The following is a 10,533-nucleotide window of genomic DNA, read 5'->3' on the forward strand; positions in this document are numbered from 1 at the left end:
CTTTGTATTAATTGTGGCTTATTTTATGCTTTCAAGTTCTTTCTGTTTCTTACTGGCGTCTCTTATTTTCTCGAGTTTTCCACCATCCTCCTACAGGAGGCACCTCATCCGAGGAAAAATTATACTAAAAGCAACTCAAAACATCCTGCAGAATTTGATGTCGCCTGATAACGCGTGCTGTACCGGATATAACAAAGGCGGCTTTTCCGCGAAACATGGAAGTTTCTTAAAGCACAATGAGCCATAATAAAAGGCAACAGATTTGGGACAACGAATATTCCGAACAAGGCCAAGATCAATGCGCAGGAGCAGCCCTGTTTCCGTTGCTATTCGAGCCTGCCATCGCGCTCCCGACACTGCTAAAGTCGAATGCCGCCGCGGAAAGAGTATTCAGTCAGGTGTCCCTCACAAAGTCAGGCCTAAGGAAGAACATGTCCCTTTCAACTCTTCAAAACGTCCTCTATGTAAAACTTTTTTTTTTTTTTTTGGGGGGGGGGGGGGGGGGGAAGGGGGGGGGGAGAGCGAGTGCTGTAAGGACATCAACCCTACTGAAGAAGTTTTTGCTTAACACGGAAATCATGTATGAGGCGAGTAAGACGGGCAAGAGCGAGCGCTTCATAACTATGCGACTGTAAATACGCGTGTGGAAAAGTTTTGTACTTTTGTGTTCGAGATAAAAAGTTCAATACATTTCAAGGTGTCGTAGATCTTGCAAGCTGCTCCTAAACCCCCGATATGCAGACGCAGTACCTTCGAATTGAGCTCGCACATTCCAGCGCACAATATTTTGGGCTCTGCAGAATATGGCTACTTGTCGGCTACACCTTCTGGCTTTTGGCGGTTTGAGCTAGAAACTACCTGGCAACCCTGGGTCTAATCAGTTGCGCGGGCGTATAACGATTTTGACTTCTCCCTTCGACAGCGACACGAGGTGTGTCTTCGGGTGGAGATCCGCTAGTTTGGCGGCGACTGGCACAATGGGGGCTGGAAAACCCTCAGGTGTGGTGGGAACCGGTCGCAGTTTGCCCTTGCGGTCGAGCGCCGTGTGCCACTCTTTTTTTCTTGGGTTTTGGTCAGGGTGAAATGTTTAGTCAAATCCATCGCGGAAGCATGCTGGGCTGACGATCAAGCACGCCGGGAATCATCTCGACGGCTCCGAGAGCCGTGGCACGACTGCCTGTGAGTTCGTCGTCGCCGGGGATGGTGAATTGGTTCCGAGTAGAAAGCGCAGGGGGCTCCACGCGGCAACGAGTGACGCATTAGTATACAATGCACTCTCGGTAGCCTACAGCAGGAGGGCGGCCGGCGCGTTCGGCGTTAGGGTTAGCGAAGCGAAGGTGGCGGGCCTGAATTTGGTGGGTTGGGAGTCCATATCTTCAGGCAGGGAAAGTTTCTGAAGATTTTTGGCGGTGCCAAGGGTCATTGGGTCGATATAGTACCGTTACGAGACATGTGGGCCTAAACCGAAACGTGGGGCGCAAAAGCACCAAACGTTGACGGAGCTGAATCGAGGTGGGTCTGACCACTGGATAGCTAGGTTCGACATTGTACATGTTCCTTTTTTTAGTACACGGAAGTGACGTCATCACGTCTGATTGGTTGGAAGCAAAAGTGACGTAATTTCTCTAGAAAAATGTGGGCGGAGTCGGCAAAGCTGGGCGGAGTCGGCTACCGGACGTGACAACAAAATGACGTTTCGTTTTGTACCGAGTACGTTTCAAAAGGTACTTGCTCGGAACTAGGTGTCTTTGGCAGCATGTTTTCGGCGGCGAGGCGTCACCGTCTCGTCAATTCGACTTTTTCTTTAATAGAGCTTTTTTTTTTCGCCGGAAAGGCTGTATCGGGAACACCGCGATGCATTCGAGCTCCCGGAGGAGATCTTTCGGAAGCAATACCGCCTGCCCAAGATCGTGGTGCGGTGGTTGTGCGACGAACTTCGCGAGGAACCGGAGGTGAAAAGAGTGCGTACCTGGTGGACGGTCATGACTGTGGAGCTTCAAGTGTTGTGTGCACTGCGCTTCTACGGCACGGGGAGCTTCCAAGGCATGGTGGCGAGCGACGAACACGTAGCGCGGGACCAAAAGACAGTCAGCGTTGCGGTCCACGCCGTGTCCGTCGCTATCGTGCGTCGTCTCGGGGCCCAACGTGGCTGGATCCACTTCCCCGAGACGCCGAGCGAGAGGTTCGACGCGAAGAAGGGCTTCTGGCTGCTCGGCAGGATACCCGGCGTCATCGGTTGCGTGGACGGGACCATGGTCTCCATCGTCGGCCCGTCCAAGAACGACCCCACCGTCACGAAGGCGGCGTACTGATGCCGCAAGTACTTCTACGCCCTCAACGTGATGGTGGTAAGTACACTCATATTACGTTGTCAAAACGCGCCCCAAATTTCTAGAAAAAAAAGTGAAAGCCGTTTACAGCTCCCTGTAACGCCGAATTAGAGCACAGCTCTTGAGGAGGTGGAGGGAAAGATACTGGGGGGGGGGTTCAACTGACCAGGGGGGGTCACGGACCCCCAAGGTCACGTGACCTCCCAATGCCGATGATGTCATCACTGACGTCACTGATGACGTCATTAGTGACGATGACTATGCGGATACCGATGACGTCATTAGTGACGTCCCTGATGACTTCACCAGTGATGACGACGATGACGATGCGAATGTCGGTGACGTCATCAGTGACGTCACTGATGACGTCATCAGTGATGATGACGATGACGATGCGGATGCCGGTGACATCAGTGACGTCACTGATGACGTCATCAGTGATGATGACGATGCGGATGTCGGTAACGTCATCAGTGACGTCACTGATGATGTCATCAGCGATGATGACGATGACGATGCGGATGCCGGTGACGTCATTAGTGATGATGACGATGTGGATGCTGGTGACGTCATCAGTGACGTCACTAATGACGTCACTAATGACGTCATCAGTGATGATGACGATGTGGATGCCGGTGACGTCATCAGTGACGATGACGTCATCGGGGGGGTCACGCGACATCGGCGGGGGTCGCGTGACCTCGAGGAGGGGGTCACGTGACCTCAGGGGAGTCACGTGACTTGGGGGGTCACGTGACCTTGGGGGGGGGGGTCACGTGACCCCGGTGGGGTGCTCGCGCGGTGCATTATGGGACATTTCCCATAATGCACCGCGCGGTTACGCCGACGGCGACGCCGCTCAAGCCGGAAACGGGCGCCTAAGAGCTGCGCTCTAAAAATACGTAATGCCGATACGGTTTAATTATGCCGTTTTATGACTGCGGGCTGTGGGGTCTCACGACTGCGCGAGCGTGTGCTCTACGTAGCATGTGAGCCGTGAGACGCTTCTCCCAAAAATAATACTTGTCTGTTAAAACGTGCAAGCTTCCGTAAAAAAAAAACACATTATTTTTGTTTCAAGGTAGCTAGTTGTACCTTGCATTCAGGAAGGTGTGTTGACATGCATGTGCCAGACAAAATAACTTAAAAGGTTCTGAAATTGCGACTGCTTTGTGAACCATAAGTACAATCTACTACTTGTGGATTCAGGTAATTACATGTCAATGTCTCTCTCACTTTCAGGTGTGTGACGCTGACTGCCGGATAATGTGCATCGACCCACGGTAACCCGGGTCGGTGCACGACTCCTTCGTGTGGCAATTTTCCTGGCTCCGAAACCAACTCGAGCAAGGGCAGCTGCCACGCGACGGCCGGTTCCTGCTTGATGAGCATACTAAATTCATTCCTTACGCACACGGTGGCTCCCACTGCTTGAAAGCCACAGTACCACACGTACCCTGCTTGTTGTGAGGCACACAGACACAGTTGCTGGAACTCCTTGAAGTGAGACAACACCCAAAGTTTGGCCATTAATCTCTGTTTATGTCCACATAACTCTCACACTCTACAGGCTACGAAAGCCACACTACACCAATCTGACGACAGTGATAGACTGCGCAAGGCATGCGACCGCAGTGCGAGTCGCTGTCCGGTTCGGCCCACTCACTGTTACTGTCTGCCTGTACAGTCTTGCTGGTTGGTTTTTGCATGAAGTTGGAGCTCTTTCGCTGATCCCTGGGGGCTCGCCTGGTCGCTTTGACGGTCGTCAGTTTGTACGGAATGGGATCAATTCCTCCTTGGCCACTTGGGGCTCGCCAAATCTGTCCTCGGGTCGTCTCCGTCCCACACACTGGATTCTTTTCCCTGACCCTTCTTCTTCGGTGTGCCTATATAGCTCCTCCTATTAGACCCTCCGTGTCCCAACAGGACCTGACTCGTTTCCAATCTAACCACCCCCTCTCTTTTCCCCATCTCCAACTCCACCGAGGATTAGGAAAGAGGTTCGTCGAACTGGCGCCTTATCCCCTTGTTTGCCAAAGACAAGGCCAGCGTGTTCTGCTCTGCCCGTGCCTAGGGTCACAGGCACACTCCCAAAACCAACAGAGCTTTTATCTGTCGGATGCAAGGGCCTAATAATGCACTTACATAGAACACAGCACCCCTAAGGAATTGTGCACACATCCCATACAACCCACCAGGAAAACACATAGTTACATGAAATAACAGGGAGTTTGCAGGCAAGCTGGTGCTAATTAATCATAATGTAAACTGATACTGTAGTGCAGAAATATTAACACGCTTTTAAGTCACACTTAAGTTACATTATAATTGACATAGTTGCACACAGCTGTTTTTGCTGTTTTCTTGCCTTTCATTTTAAAAAGTAAAGAATGTAATATGTTCCATCCTCTACATGTGCAGGTGACAGCGGCTACACCTTGGAGCACCTTGGAGCCTTGGCTCATCACCGCTGTCCCCGGGAACCACGCGACCTCCACCGCTTGCGGCCGGTTTAATAAGGCGCATTCCTCGATCAGGTCTGTTGTGGAGCGCTGCATCGGGTAGTTGAAAAACAGATTCCGGTGTCTGCAAAGGCACCGGGCTCTGTATTACCACCCTTCAACAGCCACCGCCATTATTTCGGCATGCGCAGTGCTGCACAACATCTGCCTTGCATCGAGCGAGCCAAAACCGGAGTCAGACTCCGACCCTGAAGAGTCAGATTTGGAGTCTGAGCCGAGCTCGGGCGGTTCTGAGCCGAGCTCGGAGAGGTCAGCGTCAGCTCCCGAGAGGCTGGCTCCTGCCCGCCCTCCGGTCGGCCTTCGGGTCGGCCTCTCGGACAGGGGGAAGGCTCTGAGGCAGCGCTTTGTCGCCCGGTTCGGAACCCGCCGCAGACGTGCCCGTGCGGAGCGCCACACGCAAGGAGTCCGCCGCCACGACGGTAGTCCCGACCACCAGGGACACCGTCGGGAAGCCCCTCAGCGCCCTCGCCGCGGTGGTGCCCAGCATGGACGCCGCCAGCGACAGGGAACCTCTCGCCACCACGACTGAGGTCCTGACCACCAAGGACCCCGTCACATCCTTGCCCTCAGTGAAGCCCTTCCCGTGGAAGCCGTAAAGTGCACACTTCGCTTCCTGCTCCACAGTCATGGCCGTCCACAAGCTACATACTCTCTTCAGCTGCTACAGCTTGTGAAGTTCGTCGCACAGCCAGCGTGCTGCCTCCGGATACGTGTCGAGTGCATCGCGGTGAAATCGATACCTTTTTTTATTTTTATGAGCAGAAGGCACGAGACGCAGTCGACAGTGACAGAAAAGGTTCGCAGGTTTAGTTGCCAGACCAACAGGTCATCTGGATTGCCCCTGCAAAAAACTGAGAATTAATTGGGATTACCTCTAGAAAGAAATGCTTGCTTTAGCAGAGGTTGCTTTCTTAGTTGCTGATTGAACCAGGGATACTGTTGTCGTGGACATTGTTTTATATTACAAATGCTTCAAAGCGTCCTGCCTTCTGCTCCATTTCATTATCTCTTTTATGGCACTTCATCAAAGTTAGGTGATTGTGTTATCTTAAGACAGTGCACAGGTAGTTTGTTTTGAAAATTGCTTTATTTCTTAAAGAAAAACCTGTGACTTCATGAATAAAAGTGTGAAAACATGGAATTAATATTTCATTCATGGAAGTAAAACTGAGCATTGACTGGAACCTTGTAAACAATTGGGCAATCTGAAGTATATATCACAGATATCTTATTGAACACTCTGGTCTTATTTGAGCACAATAGTTAAATCTCGAAAGGAAAAACAATATGTATATTCTCTGACTAGCATACCACCATAAAAACACTGGACCACTCTAAAAGAATTATCACAGATGTTGCTCCAAACATTCTTATTTGAGCTTAGCAATAGCAAGTTCTCGAAAAATACAAAAATTATTTCTGACTAGAGATGCACCATATAAACACTAGGTCATTCTGAAGAAATATATCACATGTTTTAAGGACACTATGAAGCACATAGTCTCTAGATTGCATATTGTCAGATATATGACAATGCTACATATAAAAAGCATAAAGACCAAATTCAATGCTTAGGTAAGACAAAATGAATGTAGCTGCTATTGCAACCCATCACTAGACTGCAGGCCTCTTCAGTTCTCAATGAAAGATTTCTCGACACCTGACAGGAATGGAAGAACACTTCCTATAGTTAGCGACAGGTTAAGAATTAAACAGAGGCTCCTCCCACCTCTTCCCACTTCAGCAGAGCAAAGGCTGGAGAGGAGCTTGCTTCCTCACTACTGTTCGCTCTGCTAAAGTGCAAAGAGGTGGGAGGAGCTTCCACTTCACTGTTAACCTGTTGCCGAGTATAGCTGCCGCTGTTCGTCAAACACGAGACATGGCTTGCTTGGGCATAAATCCGTTGTTGCCCAGCCAATATTTTCTACCTCCTTCACGGGTCATAGCCAAGGAAAAAGGACTAACCGAGCTCTTGGCATTGCAGTAATCTGACTATTGCGCCAATCTCAGGCTGCAAAATTAAATGGCCGGCTTGGCCATGTGGATTAAATAAAATAAATAAATAAATCTAAGATTCAGTTTCAGGGGGGGGGGGGGGGGGGGCGGGGGTTGAAGCTGTGGCCAGGGCTGCGGCCAGGGCTGCGGCCAGGGCTCCGGCCAGGGCTGCGGCCGGAGGAGCTGGGTGAGCCGGGGCTGCGGGGGGGGGGGGGGGCGGGGCTGCAGGGGGGGCCGGGACTGCGGGCTGCTCCAGCGCCCTGCTGGCCAGCAGGAGGAGCAGTTGGACCAGGGTGCTGTGGGTGTTTTCATGTCCCGAGGCCGTCCTGTCGAGGTTTGCAGAGATCCGTTCGAGGACCTCCAGGAGCTGAAATGGCAAAGGAGTTTCATTAACATTGGGCAGCATATTTCCATACACCCACAGTCTGCCAAGACCTTGCTCATGCCACAACTGTGTCATTCTGCACCATTGTGGACATGCACTGCTTTCTGTGGCCTCGTGGCAGCACCTTGGTCTTAACCTTGTTAGTTGTAAGTGTGTGTAAGGTTACGTTTGAGCCTGAACCCGGCCTCGGAACTCCCTCTCCTCTGCAGCCTGGTCCACGTTCTGCTGCAGCAGCAGGGCCTGTTGCTCCACGGCCTGGAGGCAGCCGCGTCGTGCCGCTCCTGCCTCGACTGCCGGGGGGGGGGGGGGGGGGGGGGGGTGCGCGAGGCACGGTGGGCCGCACCCACGGCCCCCGGCTTGTCGTTGTGTCTGCCAGGAAACCGAATGTGGGTGATGATGGTGCTCATACCTGCACCACTGATGATAGGTCCCAGATGCCCTAGCAAGAGAGCTTACCTCGTGAGGTGGAGGGCACCGGCTCGGCTGCCATGTGGCGCCTGCTGCTGCTTGGCCTCTCCTGGAAGGGGAATTTATAACAACTCGTGAGAACACACAGCCTTGTCTGTGCTTCCCATGTGTTGACCAAACATTTTGACGAGCATGCATTCTACTCGGAGGAGAACATTTTGAGAATGCCACCTCAGAGGCACTCTCACTTTCTTTTTTTGACAACGTTTCCATTGAGTACCGGGATATATGCCTAGTGCTAGCACATCATCTTCCCAAAAATTACAGGCATGACACCATAGGGATTTATTGCAACAGCCAGGAGCGAGGTGGCAGAAATGACGCATGTCCCTGTTTGGGTGTCAAACATTATATTTCGCCACTACATGGAAAGATGCAATGTCTTCAGCTAGAGCTCCTAATATTTGCAAAAGGTCAATGTGTTTCTTAAATGCACCCTCATTGATATTCCGCGGTGCAGCGCATTGGTGACCGCTGCCCTGCACTATTTGTTAACATGATGGTAATTGTTGAAGTACGTACCTGCTGGTCGCCCGGTTCACCGGTTCCCGCACCCCAGGGGCCCCGAGTGCCGAATCTGTGCCCACTAGCGTCAGGATCCTGGCCAGGGACTGCGCTAGTGGGCGCACGGTATAGCTCCCGCCCCCGGTCCTTCTGTTGATAACGAAAACGACTGAATAAATTTCATTGCACTATCAGCAGACTACAAAGATTACCTTGCGGTCTCGTTGAGCTGTGCAGCTCGCTTCCGCGCCTTCATCACGCGCCGGGACCAATGCTCCTTCCATTGCTTGTAGCTCTTGGTTGGAGGCCCCAGCGCGTTCAGGCGCAGAGCAAGCTGCTCCCACAGCCGCCGCTTGTCGTCCCGCGTCAGGGCGGCGGAGAGGTCAATGGCATTACGCGCGAGCGACAGGTGCTCACTGCTCACACATGAAGGAGAGTTGCTCCTCCTTCTGAGCAGCCGTCACTCGCGCGCTCCTCGTTGGTCCCGCCGGCCCCTCCGCTGCCCCCGGCACCCCCGGCTCCTCATGGTCCGACCGGTCCGACATCTTTGTTTGAAGAAGGCGCGTGGCGCACATCCCGCATAATATTGGAACAACTTTCTCTCCAATTAATTCTTAAATGTAATGCAAAAGGACACAAAAAAGCGGTTTGTTTTAACAACGCACAACAGGTTTTGATTGCTTATCAATACTTTTACCTGTAATAGAACAGATGCGACGGCCAGCGACGCACAGGATTGGTTGCCGTTCCTTCGCTAAACGCAGGAACTGCTCCCCGCGTCGTAGTAAATCCTACCCCGTATCCCGCGCGTAGGGACGCCTCAGGGAATGCGTAGCTCCTTCCGCTCGTCGGGGGTTGGCTCCGGACGTCGCTCAAACGGGTGACAGGTGTCAAGTTTGCGATGACGTAGCGGCGTCAAAGTGGGCAGAGCCGCCACGTGAGTGTTGCTAGGATACGTTCCTCCTTTCCATTACGTCACTTCCATGTACCTTTTCTCAAATGTCCAACCTAGCGATCCAGATCTCCTATTTGCCAGGTCGCGTATGCCCACTCCGCGAACGCGGCCACTGTCGGCCATCTTTTTTGATAGAGTTATATTACCCTTAGCAACACAATAGCAGTATGGTGGCGTAATCTATCGCCCGTTAGAAAGGGTACACGCTTTCCACCCACAGCTGAAGGGTAGGGGGGCGACTTCGTGGAAACCTCGGGAACAAACAAATGTCTTTCACCCTGCATACCAGGTTAGCCACAAAACCCTGAACATTTACCGATGAAAAGTTCTTGTTTTTTCGCGATCGGGGCGATTTGAAAAACGCGCGGCACAACATTACGGCATAATCGACGACTTCAATCAAGCACGAAATATCACCCACGGTAGAGTATACTAGACCCACGGCTATTTTTGTGTCAGCCTGCCGCCACAGCACTGTCCGCCGTATTACTATGATGGCTAGAGATAATATAACTCTTCCAAAAAGATGGCCGACCATGACCACGTTGCTGTGCATAGATGGAACTGGGCAAACGTGATACAGCATATACACTCCGTGCGGGAACTATACACCTTTCCAAAAAACACTCGACCCCAGGGGCAACAGACCATTCTCGAGGCCAGTCACCGAGTTTGAGGCTAGACTCTCACCGGCGTCCCTCCCAACCCTAACCGGGTGGACTGTGATTTCAATAGGCGCAGCCTGCGTAGGCGCAGTTTCAAACGCTGCTGGCGGCTAAATTCTCGCCTTTTCCCGCTATATTTTGTATTTCATGGTACATGTATGTTCCCGAGGACATTGAGAAAGCATTGTGCCACATTTGAAAAAAACAAAAAAAGCAAAAAAAAAAATAAAAAGCTGTAAACTATTTTTGTTGGGTACGCGCGCGACAGAACGAATGCGACTGGAAAGTATAGTTCTAGTTAATTGTTTTTTCTTACGATAAGTTTTGACGGCACCGCGGGATTCGCCGCATGTTAAACGACCAAAGCGCTTTGCTGTCAAAAATTAATTGCAACAGAAGAGGGCCGAAAATCATGCATTTTTCACGTTCACAAATAACATGTTTACCGATGGACGGGACACGGACATACGATTGAGGAAGTGTTAACATTCGAACAATATATCGTACGTACCACACGATGCAGCGTTATCCAAAAAGAATTTATTTGAGAAAGATCTCAAATAAAACAGTCACAGTCGACACAGTCACAGCTTGACGATCGGTCGGAATCCGAGATGACTTCGTTTCGGGGCACGTTTTGGGGAGAGCTTCCTTCTTTCACAACCGCACCAAGGCAAAGAAACAAACGCGACTGACCCGTTCCTCACCC

The sequence above is a fragment of the Ixodes scapularis genome, unplaced genomic scaffold (genome assembly GCF_016920785.2).
Source record: "Ixodes scapularis isolate PalLabHiFi unplaced genomic scaffold, ASM1692078v2 PGA_scaffold8__174_contigs__length_109621045, whole genome shotgun sequence".
Lineage (NCBI taxonomy): Eukaryota > Metazoa > Arthropoda > Arachnida > Ixodida > Ixodidae > Ixodes > Ixodes scapularis.